The sequence below is a fragment of the Lissotriton vulgaris genome, chromosome 12 (assembly GCF_964263255.1).
Source record: "Lissotriton vulgaris chromosome 12, aLisVul1.2, whole genome shotgun sequence".
In the NCBI taxonomy this organism is placed as follows: Eukaryota; Metazoa; Chordata; class Amphibia; order Caudata; family Salamandridae; genus Lissotriton; species Lissotriton vulgaris.
Genome location: NC_141700.1, coordinates 444,870,615 through 444,884,681, shown reverse-complemented (window position 1 = coordinate 444,884,681; position 14,067 = coordinate 444,870,615). Strand labels below are relative to the sequence as shown.

The following is a 14,067-nucleotide window of genomic DNA, read 5'->3' as shown; positions in this document are numbered from 1 at the left end:
TTCTTCAGCAAGGTATATTTTAAAATGATATGAATAGGGTAAACTTCAAATTAGAGAGGTGTTTTTGAATAAGTGAAGAGTCTTCATTCATCTTAGGTTTATGAGTAGAGAATTGTGTGAACTTAGAAAAGAATATGAAAGTGAAAAAGCAATTATCTCTTGAACACCATAAAGAAAAGTGTTTCAAAATTAAGTAACAAGTTGGTGCTGTGGCTTAGCTGGTTAAAGCGCCTGTCTAGTAAACAGGAGATCCTGAGTTCAACTCTCAGTAGCGCCTTGCTTTTCTCATTGTTATATAACAAATCATTTTCATTAGGTCTTATTCCAATACAATTAAAATATAAAAGTCTGATTCATCCTACTGTTGAACAGATCATCTTAAACCTTATAAAAACAGAAGTAGTTTCAAGATTATAGAATGAATACTGTTATTGCAAAATGAAAAAAATACATGTCTATGAGAAAGACGTAGATGAAATTTCTACCTAGATTTGAGCAATATTAATACCTTCATGATTTTATTTTAAAGAATTCAAGAAATGAAATTGGGTTTTATAAGAGTACCTGTTTATTAAAACATATTAATACTTGCGTAGTGATTGAGTATCTTTTCGTGTTTAAGATAACAATACATATAAAGAAGAATTTCTAACAGGAAACACATTTCCATCATCAACAATAATTTATTTATGCATTTTTTACTATTAATGTTGGTGCTGTGGCTTAGTGGTTAAAGCGCCTGTCTCGTAAACAGGAAATCATGAGTTCAAATATCAGCAGCACCCAACTGTTTTGTCCTTGCTTTCCGAATAATTTTCATCAAACAAGTGTTGAATACAATTTAAGAACAAACATCTGGTTCTATGAACTTTAGAATAAGTTATCTTAAAAATTAAATAAAATGCTTGGTATTGTGAAGATTTTTGTAGGAATGCATTGACTGAAATAGTGAAAAGAAAATGACAAAGAACAAGATAGAGGTGAATGATCACTCTATTGTTGAATTCAACTAATCCATTCTTCAGCAAGGTATATTTTAAAATGATATGAATAGGGTAAACTTCAAATTAGAGAGGTGTTTTTGAATAAGTGAAGAGTCTTCATTCATCTTAAGTGTTTGAGTAGAGAAGTTTGTGAACTTAGAAAAGAATATGAAAGTGAAAAAGCAATATTCTCTCGAAAACAATAAAGAAAAGCGTTTCAAAATAAAGAATCAAGTGGGAGCTATGGCTTAGCTGGTTATAGCACCTGTTTAGTAAAAAGGAGATCCTGAGTTCAAATCTCAGCTGCGCCTTGCTTTTCTCATTGTTATATAACAAATCATTTTCATTAGGTCTTATTCCGATACAATTAAAATATAAAAGTCTGATTCATCTTACTGTTGAACAGATCATCTTAAACCTTATAAAACACAAGTATTTTCAAGATTATAGAATGAATACTGTTATTGCAAAATGAAAAAAATACATATCTATGAGAAAGACGTAGATGAAATTTCTACCTTGATTTGAGCAATATTAATATCTTCATGAAAAAAAAATTGTAAAGAATTCAAGAAATGAAATTGGGTTTTATAAGAGTACCTGTTTATTAAAACATATTAATACTTGCGTAGTGATTGAGTATCTTTTCGTGTTTAAGATTACAATACATATAAAGAAGAATTTATAGCAGAAAACACATTTTCATCATCAACAATAAATTATTTATGCATTTTTTACTACTACAGTTGGTGCTGTGGCTTTGTGGTTAAAGCGCCTGTCTCATAAACAGGAAATCCTGAGTTCAAATCTCAGCAGCACCTAACTGTTTTCTCCATGCTTTCCGAATAATTTTCATCAAACAAATGTTGAATACAATTTAAGAATAAACATCTGGTTCTATGAACTTTAGAATAAGTTATCTTAAAAATTAAATAAAATGCTTGGTATTGTGAAGATTTGTGAAGGAATGCATTGACTGAAATAGGGAAAAGAAAATGACAAAGAACAAGATAGAGGTGAATGATCACTCTATTGTTGAATTCAAATAATCCATTCGTCAGCAAGGTATATTTTAAAATGATATGAATAGGGTAAACTTCAAATTAGAGAAGTATTTTTGAATAAGTGAAGAGTCTTCATTCATCTAATGTGTTTGAGTAGAGAAGTGTGTGAACTTAGAAAAGAATATGAACGTGGAAAAGCAATATTCTCTTGAACACCATAAAGAAAAGTGTTTCAAAATTAAGAATCAAGTGGTTGCTGTGGCTTAGCCGGTTAAAGCGCCTGTTTAGTAAAAAAGAGGTCCTGAGTTCAACTCTCAGCAGCGCCTTGCTTTTCTCATTGTTATATAACAAATCATTTTCATTAGGTCTTATTCCGATACAATTAAATTATAAAAGTCTGATTCATATTACTGTTGAACAGATTTTCTTAAACCTTATAAAAACACAAGTATTTTCAAGATTATAGAATGAATACTGTTATTGCAAAATTAAAAAAATGCATATCTATGAGAAAGACGTAGATGAAATTTCTACCTTGATTTGAGCAATATTAATACCTTCATGAAAAAAAATTGTAAAGAATTCAAGAAATGAAATTGGGTTTTATAAGAGTACCTGTTTATTAAAACATATTAATACTTGCGTAGTGATTGAGTATCTTCTTGTGTTTAAGATTACAATACATATAAAGAAGAAATTATAGCAGGAAACACATTTTCATCATCAACAATAAATTATTTATGCATTTTTTACTATTAACGTTGGTGCTGTGGCTTAGTGGTTAAAGCGCCTGTCTTGTAAATAGGAAATCCTAAGTTTAAATGTCAGCAGCACCTAACTGTTTTCTCCATGCTTTCGGAATAATTTTCATTAAACAAGTGTTGAATACAATTTAAGAATAAACGTCTGGTTCTATGAACTTTAGAATAAGTTATCTTAAAAATGAAATAAAATACTTGGTATTGTGAAGATTTTTGTAGGCATGCATTGATTGAAATAGGGAAAAGAAAATGACAAAGAACAAGATAGAGGTGAATGATCACTGTATTGTTGAATTCAACTAATCCATTCTTCAGCAAGGTATATTTTAAAATGATATGAATAGGGTAAACTTCAAATTAGAGAGGTGTTTTTGAATAAGTGAAGAGTCTTCATTCATTTTAAGTGTTTGAGTAGAGAAGTTTATGAACTTAGAAAAGAATATGAAAGTGAAAAAGCAATATTCTCTCGAACACCATAAAGAAAAGCGTTTCAAAATAAAGAATCAAGTGGGTGCTATGGCTTAGCTGGTTATAGCACCTGTTTAGTAAAAAGGAGATCCTGAGTTCAAATCTCAGCTGCGCCTTGCTTTTCTCATTGTTATATAACAAATAATTTTCATTAGGTCTTATTCCGATACAATTAAAATATAAAAGTCTGATTCATCTTACTGTTGAACAGATCATCTTAAACCTTATAAAACACAAGTATTTTCAAGATTATAGAATGAATACTGTTATTGCAAAATGAAAAAAATACATATCTATGAGAAAGACGTAGATGACATTTCTACCTAGATTTGAGCAATATTAATACCTTCATGAAAAAAAATTGTAAAGAATTCAAGAAATGAAATTGGGTTTTATAAGAGTACCTGTTTATTAGAACATATTAATACTTGCGTAGTGATTGAGTATCTTTTCGTGTTTAAGATTACAATACATATGAAGAAGAATTTATAGCAGAAAACACATTTTCATCATCAACAATAAATTATTTATGCATTTTTTACTACTACTGTTGGTGCAGTGGCTTTGTGGTTAAAGCGCCTGTCTCGTAAACAGGAAATCCTGAGTTCAAATCTCAGCAGCACCTAACTGTTTTCTCCATGCTTTCCGAATAATTTTCATCAAACAAATGTTGAATACAATTTAAGAATAAACATCTGGTTCTATGAACTTTAGAATAAGTTATCTTAAAAATTAAATAAAATGCTTGGTATTGTGAAGATTTGTGTAGGAATGCATTGACTGAAATAGGGAAAAGAAAATGACAAAGAACAAGATAGAGGTGAATGATCACTCTATTGTTGAATTCAAATACTCCATTCGTCAGCAAGGTATATTTTAAAATGATATGAATAGGGTAAACTTCAAATTAGAGAGGTGTTTTTGAATAAGTGAAGAGTCTTTATTCATCTTAAGTGTTTGAGTAGGGAAGTGTGTGAACTTAGAAAAGAATATGAAAGTGAAAAAGCAATATTCTCTTGAACACCATAAAGAAAAGTGTTTCAAAACTAAGAATCAAGTGGGTGCTCTGGCTTAGCTGGTTAAAGCGCCTGTCTAGTAAACAGGAGATCCTGAGTTCAACTCTCAGCAGCGCCTTGCTTTTCTCATTGTTATATAACAAATCATTTTCATTAGGTCTTATTCCGATACAATTAAAATATAAAAGTCTGATTCATCTTACTGTTGAAAAGATCATCTTAAACCTTATAAAAACCCAAGTATTTTCAAGATTATAGAATGAATACTGTTATTGCAAAATAAAAAAACTACATATCTATGAGAAAGACGTAGATGAAATTTCTACCTAGATTTGAGCAATATTAATACCTTCATGAAAAAAAATTGTAAAGAATTCAAGAAATGAAATTGGGTTTTATAAGAGTACCTGTTTATTAGAACATATTAATACTTGCGTAGTGATTGAGTATCTTTTCGTGTTTAAGATTACAATACATATAAAGAAGAATTTATAGCAGGAAACACATTTGCATCATCAAGAATAAATTATTTATGCATTTTTTACTTTTAACGTTGGTGCTGTGGCTTAGTGGTTAAAGTGCCTGTTTCGTAAACAGCAAATCCTGAGTTCAAATCTCAGCAGCACCTAACTGTTTTCTCCATGCTTTCCGAATAATTTTCATCAAACAAGTGTTGAATACAATTTAAGAATAAATATCTGGTTCTATGAACTTTAGAATAAGTTATTTAAAAAATGTAATAAAATGCTTGGTATTGTGAAGATTTTTGTAGGAATGCATTGACTGAAATAAGGAAAATTAAATGACAAACAACAAGATAGAGGTGAATGATCACTCTATTGTTGAATTCAACTAATCCATTCTTCAGCAAGGTATATTTTAAAATGATATGAATAGGGTAAACTTCAAATTAGAGAGGTGTTTTTGAATAAGTGAAGAGTCTTCATTCATCTTAAGTGTTTGAGTAGAGAAGTGTGTGAACTTAGAAAAGAATATGAAAGTGAAAAAGCAATATTCTCTTGAACACCATAAAGAAAATTGTTTCAAAATTAAGACTCAAGTGGGTGCTGTGGCTTAGCTGGTTAATGCGCCTGTCTAGTAAACAGGAGATCCTGAGTTCAACTCTCAGCAGCGCCTTGCTTTTCTCATTGTTATATAACAAATCATTTTCATTAGGTTTTATTCCGATACAATTAAAATATAAAAGTCTGATTCATCTTACTGTTGAAAAGATCATCTTAAACTTTATAAAAACCCAAGTATTTTCAAGATTATAGAATGAATACTGTTATTGCAAAATGAAAAAAACTACATATCTATGAGAAAGACGTTGATGAAATTTCTACCTACATTTGAGCAATATTGATACCTTCATGAAAAAAAATTGTAAAGAATTCAAGAAATGAAATTGGGTTTTATAAGAGTAGCTGTTTATTAAAACATATTAATCCTTGCGTAGTGATTGAGTATCTTTTCGTGTTTAAGATTACAATACATATAAAGAAGAATTTATAGCAGAAAACACATTTTCATCATCAACAATGAATTATTTATGCATTTTTTACTATTAACGTTGGTGCTGTGGCTTAGTGGTTAAAGCACCTGTCTCGTAAACAGGAAATCATGAGTTCAAATATCAGCATCACCCAACTGTTTTCTCCTTGCTTTCCGAATAATTTTCATCAACCAAGTGTTGAATACAATTTAAGAATAAACATCTGGTTCTATAAACTTTAGAATAAGTTATCTTAAAAATTAAATAAAATGCTTGGTATTGTGAAGATTTTTGTAGGAATGCATTGACTGAAATAGGGAAAAGAAAATGAAAAAGAACAAGATAGAGGTGAATGATCACTCTATTGTTGAATTCAACTAATCCATTCTTCAGCAAGGTATATTTTAAAATGATATGAATAGGGTAAACTTCAAATTAGAGAGGTGTTTTTGAATAAGTGAAGAGTCTTCATTCATCTTAAGTGTTTGAGTAGAGAAGTGTGTGAACTTAGAAAAGAATATGAAAGTGAAAAAGCAATATTCTCTTGAACACCATAAAGAAAAGTGTTTCAAAATAAAGACTCAAGTGGGTGCTGTGGCTTAGCTGGTTAAAGCACCTGTTTAGTAAAAAGGAGATCCTGAGTTCAAATCTCAGCAGCGCCTTGCTTTTCTCATTGTTATATAACAAATAATTTTCATTAGCTCTTATTCCGATACAATTAAAATATAAAAGTCTGATTCATCTTACTGTTGAACAGATCATCTTAAACCTTATAAAAACCCAAGTATTTTCAAGATTATAGAATGAATACTGTTATTGCAAAATGAAAAAAATACATGTCTATGAGAAAGACGTAGATGAAATTTCTACATAGATTTGAGCAATATTAATACCTTCATGATTTTATTTTAAAGAATTCAAGAAATGAAATTGGGTTTTATAAGAGTACCTGTTTATTAAAACATATTAATACTTGCGTAGTGATTGAGTATCTTTTCGTGTATAAGATTACAATACATATAAAGAAGAATTTATAGCAGGAAACACATTTCCATCATCAACAATAAATTATTTATGCATTTCTTACTATTAACGTTGGTGCTGTGGCTTAGTGGTTAAAGCGCCTGTCTCGTAAACAGAAAATCCTGAGTTCAAATCTCAGCAGCACCTAACAGTTTTCTCCATGCTTTCCGAATAATTTTCATAACACAAGTGTTGAATACAATTTAAGAATAAACATCTGGTTCTATGAACTTTAGTATAAGTTATCTTAAAAATTAAATAAAATGCTTGGTATTGTGAAGATTTTTGTAGGAATGCATTTACTTAAATAGGGAAAAGAAAATGACAAAGAACAAGATAGAGGTGAATGATCACTCTATTGTTGAATTCAACTAATCCATTCTTCAGCAAGGTATATTTTAAAATGATATGAATAGGGTAAACTTCAAATTAGAGAGGTGTTTTTGAATAAGTGAAGAGTCTTTATTCATCTTAAGTGTTTGAGTAGAGAAGTTTGTGAACTTAGAAAAGAATATGAAAGTGAAAAAGCAATATTCTCTTGAACACCATAAAGAAAATTGTTTCAAAATTAAGACTCAAGTGGGTGCTGTGGCTTAGCTGGTTAAAGCGCCTGTCTAGTAAACAGGAGATCCTGAGTTCAACTCTCAGCAGCGCCTTGCTTTTCTCATTGTTATATAACAAATCATTTTCATTAGGTCTTATTCCGATACAATTAAATTATAAAAGTCTGATTCATATTACTGTTGAAAAGATCATCTTAAACCTTATAAAAACCCAAGTATTTTCAAGATTATAGAATGAATACTGTTATTGCGAAATAAAAAAACTACATATCTATGAGAAAGACGTAGATGAAATTTCTACCTAGATTTGAGCAATATTAATACCTTCATGAAAAAAAATTGTAAAGAATTCAAGAAATGAAATTGGGTTTTATAAGAGTACCTGTTTATTAAAACATATTAATACTTGCGTAGTGATTGAGTATCTTTTCGTGTTTAAGATTACAATACATATAAAGAAGAATTTATAGCAGGAAACACATTTGCATCATCAAGAATAAATTATTTATGCATTTTTTACTTTTAACGTTGGTGCTGTGGCTTACTGGTTAAAGTGCCTGTTTCGTAAACAGGAAATCCTGAGTTCAAATCTCAGCATCACCTAACTGTTTTCTCCATGCTTTCCGAATAATTTTCATCAAACAAGTGTTGAATACAATTTAAGAATAAATATCTGGTTCTATGAACTTTAGAATAAGTTATCTTAAAAATGTAATAAAATGCTTGGTATTGTGAAGATTTTTGTAGGAATGCATTGACTGAAATAGGGAAAATAAAATGACAAAGAACAAGATAGAGGTGAATGATCACTCTATTGTTGAATTCAACTAATCCATTCTTCAGCAAGGTATATTTTAAAATGATATGAATAGGGTAAACTTCAAATTAGAGAGGTGTTTTTGAATAAGTGAAGAGTCTTCATTCATCTTGAGTGTTTGAGTAGAGAAGTGTGTGAACTTAGAAAAGAATATGAAAGTGAAAAAGCAATATTCTCTTGAACACCATAAAGAAAAGTGTTTCAAACTTAAGAATCAAGTGGGTGCTGTGGCTTAGCTGATTAAAGCGCCTGTCTAGTAAACAAGAGATCCTGAGTTCAACTCTCAGCAGTCCCTTGCTTTTCTCATTGTTATATAACAAATCATTTTCATTAGGTCTTATTCCGATACAATTAAAATATAAAAGTCTGATTCATCTTACTGTTGAAAAGATCATCTTTAACCTTATAAAAACCCATGTATTTGCAAGATTATAGAATGAATACTGTTATTGCAAAATGAAAAAAACTACATATCTATGAGAAAGACGTAGATGAAATTTCTACCTAGATTTGAGCAATATTAATACCTTCATGAAACAAAATTGTAAAGAATTCAAGAAATTAAATTGGGTTTTATAAGAGTACCTGTTTATTAAAACATATTAATACTTGCGTAGTGATTGAGTATCTTTTCGTGTTTAAGATTACAATACATATAAAGAAGAACTCATAGCAGGAAACACATTTTCATGATCAACAATAAATTATTAATGCATTTCTTACTATTAACGTTGGTGCTGTGGCTTAGTGGTTAAAGCACCTGTCTAGTAAACAAGAAATCCTGAGTTCAAAACTCAGCAACACCTAACTTTTTTCTCCATGCTTTCCGTATAATTTTCAGCAAACAAGTGTTGAATACAATTTAAGAATAAACATCTGGTTCTATGAACTTTAGAATAAGTTATCTTAAAAATTAAATAAAATGCTTGGTATTGTGAAGATTTTTGTAGGAATGCATTGACTGAAATAGGGAAAAGAAAATGACAAAGAAAAAGATAGAGGTAAATGATCACTCTATTGTTGAATTCAACTAATCCATTCTTCAGCAAGGTATATTTTAAAATGATATGAATAGGGTAAACTTCAAATTAGAGAGGTGTTTTTGAATAAGTGAAGAGTCGTCATTCATCTTAAGTGTTTGAGTAGAGAAGTGTGTGAACTTAGAAAAGAATATGAAAGTGAAAAAGCAATATTCTCTTGAACATCATAAAGAAAAGTGTTTCAAATTTTAGAATCAAGTGGGTGCTGTGGCTTAGCTGGTCAAAGCACCTGTTTAGTAAAAAGGAGATCCTGAGTTCAACTCTCAGCAGCGCCTTGCTTTTCTCATTGTTATATAACAAATCATTTTCATTAGGTCTTATTCCGATACAATTACAATATAAAAGTCCGATTCATCTTACTGTGAACAGATCATCTTAAACCTTATAAAAACCCAAGTATTTTCAAGATTATAGAATGAATACTGTTATTGCAAAATGAAAAAAATACAGATCTATAAGAAAGACGTAGATGAAATTTCTACCTAGATTTGAGCAATATTAATACCTTCATGAAAAAATATTGTAAAGAATTCAAGAAATGAAATTGGGTTTTATAAGAGTACCTGTTTATTAAAACATATTAATACTTGCGTAGTGATTGAGTATCTTTTCATGTTTAAGATTACAATACATATAAAGAAGAATTTATAGCAGGAAACACATTTTCATCATCAACAATAAATTATTTATGCATTTCTTACTATTAACGTTGGTGCTGTGGCTTAGTGGTTAAAGCGCCTGTCTTGTAAATAGGAAATCCTAAGTTTAAATGTCAGCAGCACCTAACTGTTTTCTCCATGCTTTCGGAATAATTTTCATTAAACAAGTGTTGAATACAATTTAAGAATAAACGTCTGGTTCTATGAACTTTAGAATAAGTTATCTTAAAAATGAAATAAAATACTTGGTATTGTGAAGATTTTTGTAGGAATGAATTGATTGAAATAGGGAAAAGAAAATGACAAAGAACAAGATAGAGGTGAATGATCACTCTATTGTTGAATTCACCTAATCCATTCTTCAGCAAGGTATATTTTAAAATGATATGAATAGGGTAAACTTCAAATGAGAGAGGTGTTTTTGAATAAGTGAAGAGTCTTCATTCATCTTGAGTGTTTGAGTAGAGAAGTGTGTGAACTTAGAAAAGAATATGAAAGTGAAAAAGCAATATTCTCTTGAACACCATAAAGAAAAGTGTTTCAAATTTAAGAATCAAGTGGGTGCTGTGGCTTAGCTGATTAAAGTGCCTGTCTAGTAAACAAGAGATCCTGAGTTCAACTCTCAGCAGTCCCTTGCTTTTCTCATTGTTATATAACAAATCATTTTCATTAGGTCTTATTCCGATACAATTAAAATATAAAAGTCTGATTCATCTTACTGTTGAAAAGATCATCTTTAACCTTATAAAAACCCATGTATTTGCAAGATTATAGAATGAATACTGTTATTGCAAAATGAAAAAAACTACATATCTATGAGAAAGACGTAGATGAAATTTCTACCTAGATTTGAGCAATATTAATACCTTCATGAAACAAAATTGTAAAGAATTCAAGAAATTAAATTGGGTTTTATAAGAGTACCTGTTTATTAAAACATATTAATACTTGCGTAGTGATTGAGTATCTTTTCGTGTTTAAGATTACAATACATATAAAGAAGAACTCATAGCAGGAAACACATTTTCATGATCAACAATAAATTATTAATGCATTTCTTACTATTAACGTTGGTGCTGTGGCTTAGTGGTTAAAGCGCCTGTCTAGTAAACAAGAAATCCTGAGTTCAAAACTCAGCAACACCTAACTTTTTTCTCCATGCTTTCCGTATAATTTTCAGCAAACAAGTGTTGAATACAATTTAAGAATAAACATCTGGTTCTATGAACTTTAGAATAAGTTATCTTAAAAATTAAATAAAATGCTTGGTATTGTGAAGATTTTTGTAGGAATGCATTGACTGAAATAGGGAAAAGAAAATGACAAAGAAAAAGATAGAGGTAAATGATCACTCTATTGTTGAATTCAACTAATCCATTCTTCAGCAAGGTATATTTTAAAATGATATGAATAGGGTAAACTTCAAATTAGAGAGGTGTTTTTGAATAAGTGAAGAGTCGTCATTCATCTTAAGTGTTTGAGTAGAGAAGTGTGTGAACTTAGAAAAGAATATGAAAGTGAAAAAGCAATATTCTCTTGAACATCATAAAGAAAAGTGTTTCAAATTTTAGAATCAAGTGGGTGCTGTGGCTTAGCTGGTCAAAGCACCTGTTTAGTAAAAAGGAGATCCTGAGTTCAACTCTCAGCAGCGCCTTGCTTTTCTCATTGTTATATAACAAATCATTTTCATTAGGTCTTATTCCGATACAATTACAATATAAAAGTCCGATTCATCTTACTGTGAACAGATCATCTTAAACCTTATAAAAACCCAAGTATTTTCAAGATTATAGAATGAATACTGTTATTGCAAAATGAAAAAAATACAGATCTATAAGAAAGACGTAGATGAAATTTCTACCTAGATTTGAGCAATATTAATACCTTCATGAAAAAATATTGTAAAGAATTCAAGAAATGAAATTGGGTTTTATAAGAGTACCTGTTTATTAAAACATATTAATACTTGCGTAGTGATTGAGTATCTTTTCATGTTTAAGATTACAATACATATAAAGAAGAATTTATAGCAGGAAACACATTTTCATCATCAACAATATATTATTTATGCATTTCTTACTATTAACGTTGGTGCTGTGGCTTAGTGGTTAAAGCGCCTGTCTCGTAGACAGGAAATCATGAGTTCAAATATCAGCAGCACCCAACTGTTTTCTCCTTGCTTTTCGAATAATTTTCATCAAACAAGTGTTGAATACAATTTAAGAATAAACATCTGGTTCTATGAACTTTAGAATAAGTTATCTTAAAAATTAAATAAAATGCTTGGTATTGTGAAGATTTTAGTAGGAATGCATTGACTGAAATAGGAAAAAGAAAATGACAAAGAACAAGATAGAGGTTAATGATCACTCTATTGTTGAATTCAACTAATCCATTCTTCAGCAAGGTATATTTTAAAATGATATGAATAGGGTAAACTTCAAATTAGAGAGGTGTTTTTGAATAAGTGAAGAGTCTTCATTCATCTTAAGTGTTTGAGTAGAGAAGTGTGTGAACTTAGAAAAGAATATGAATGTGAAAAAGCAATATTCTCTTGAACACCATAAAGAAAAGTGTTTCAAAATTAAGAATCAAGTGTGTGCTGTGGCTCAGCTGGTTAAAGCGCCTGTCTAGTAAACAGGAGATACTCAGTTCAACACTCAGCAGCGCCTTGCTTTTCTCATGGTTATATAACAAATCATTTTCATTAGGTCTTATTCCGATACAATTAAAATATAAAAGTCTGATTAATCTTACTGTTGAAAAGATCATCTTTAACCTTATAAAAACCCATGTATTTTCAAGATTATAGAATGAATACTGTTATTGCAAAATGAAAAAAATACATATCTATAAGAAAGACGTAGATGAAATTTCTACCTAGATTTGAGCAATATTAATACCTTCATGAAAAAATATTGTAAAGAATTCAAGAAATGAAATTGGGTTTTATAAGAGTACCTGTTTATTAAAACATATTAATACTTGCGTAGTGATTGAGTATCTTTTCATGTTTAAGATTACAATACATATAAAGAAGAATTTATAGCAGGAAACACATTTTCATCATCAACAATAAATTATTTATGCATTTTTTACTATTAACGTTGGTGCTGTGGCTTAGTGGTTAAAGCGCCTGTCTCGTAAACAGGAAATCATGAGTTCAAATCTCAGCAGCACCTAACTCTTTTCTCCATGCTTTCCGAATAATTTTCATCAAACAAGTGTTGAATACAATTTAAGAATAAACATCTGGTTCTATGAACTTTAGTATAAGTTATCTTAAAAATTAAATAAAATGCTTGGTATTGTGAAGATTTTTGTAGGAATGCATTTACTTAAATAGGGAAAAGAAAATGACAAAGAACAAGATAGAGGTGAATGATCACTCTATTGTTGAATTCAACTAATCCATTCTTCAGCAAGGTATATTTTAAAATGATATGAATAGGGTAAACTTCAAATTAGAGAGGTGTTTTTGAATAAGTGAAGAGTCTTTATTCATCTTAAGTGTTTGAGTAGAGAAGTTTGTGAACTTAGAAAAGAATATGAAAGTGAAAAAGCAATATTCTCTTGAACACCATAAAGAAAATTGTTTCAAAATTAAGACTCAAGTGGGTGCTGTGGCTTAGCTGGTTAAAGCGCCTGTCTAGTAAACAGGAGATCCTGAGTTCAACTCTCAGCAGCGCCTTGCTTTTCTCATTGTTATATAACAAATCATTTTCATTAGGTCTTATTCCGATACAATTAAATTATAAAAGTCTGATTCATATTACTGTTGAAAAGATCATCTTAAACCTTATAAAAACCCAAGTATTTTCAAGATTATAGAATGAATACTGTTATTGCGAAATAAAAAAACTACATATCTATGAGAAAGACGTAGATGAAATTTCTACCTAGATTTGAGCAATATTAATACCTTCATGAAAAAAAATTGTAAAGAATTCAAGAAATGAAATTGGGTTTTATAAGAGTACCTGTTTATTAAAACATATTAATACTTGCGTAGTGATTGAGTATCTTTTCGTGTTTAAGATTACAATACATATAAAGAAGAATTTATAGCAGGAAACACATTTGCATCATCAAGAATAAATTATTTATGCATTTTTTACTTTTAACGTTGGTGCTGTGGCTTACTGGTTAAAGTGCCTGTTTCGTAAACAGGAAATCCTGAGTTCAAATCTCAGCATCACCTAACTGTTTTCTCCATGCTTTCCGAATAATTTTCATCA

At 29.8% G+C, this 14,067-nt stretch overlaps 6 non-coding genes across 6 annotated transcripts; all 6 read left to right on the top strand.

Annotated features, from left to right (window-relative positions):
* The first annotated feature begins 203 nt into the window (after positions 1–203).
* On the top strand, positions 204–277 carry TRNAT-AGU (transfer RNA threonine (anticodon AGU)). Its single transcript has one exon. It is a non-coding gene; the product is annotated as a tRNA-Thr (tRNA).
* A 1,454-nt stretch (positions 278–1,731) lies between these two features.
* On the top strand, positions 1,732–1,804 carry TRNAM-CAU (transfer RNA methionine (anticodon CAU)). The gene has a single exon. It is a non-coding gene; the product is annotated as a tRNA-Met (tRNA).
* A 5,020-nt stretch (positions 1,805–6,824) lies between these two features.
* Positions 6,825–6,897, top strand: TRNAT-CGU (transfer RNA threonine (anticodon CGU)). The gene has a single exon. It is a non-coding gene; the product is annotated as a tRNA-Thr (tRNA).
* A 435-nt stretch (positions 6,898–7,332) lies between these two features.
* TRNAT-AGU (transfer RNA threonine (anticodon AGU)) lies at positions 7,333–7,406 on the top strand. Its single transcript has one exon. It is a non-coding gene; the product is annotated as a tRNA-Thr (tRNA).
* Positions 7,407–12,938: 5,532 nt separating this feature from the next.
* On the top strand, positions 12,939–13,011 carry TRNAT-CGU (transfer RNA threonine (anticodon CGU)). Its single transcript has one exon. It is a non-coding gene; the product is annotated as a tRNA-Thr (tRNA).
* A 435-nt stretch (positions 13,012–13,446) lies between these two features.
* On the top strand, positions 13,447–13,520 carry TRNAT-AGU (transfer RNA threonine (anticodon AGU)). The gene has a single exon. It is a non-coding gene; the product is annotated as a tRNA-Thr (tRNA).
* The last annotated feature ends 547 nt before the right edge of the window (positions 13,521–14,067 follow it).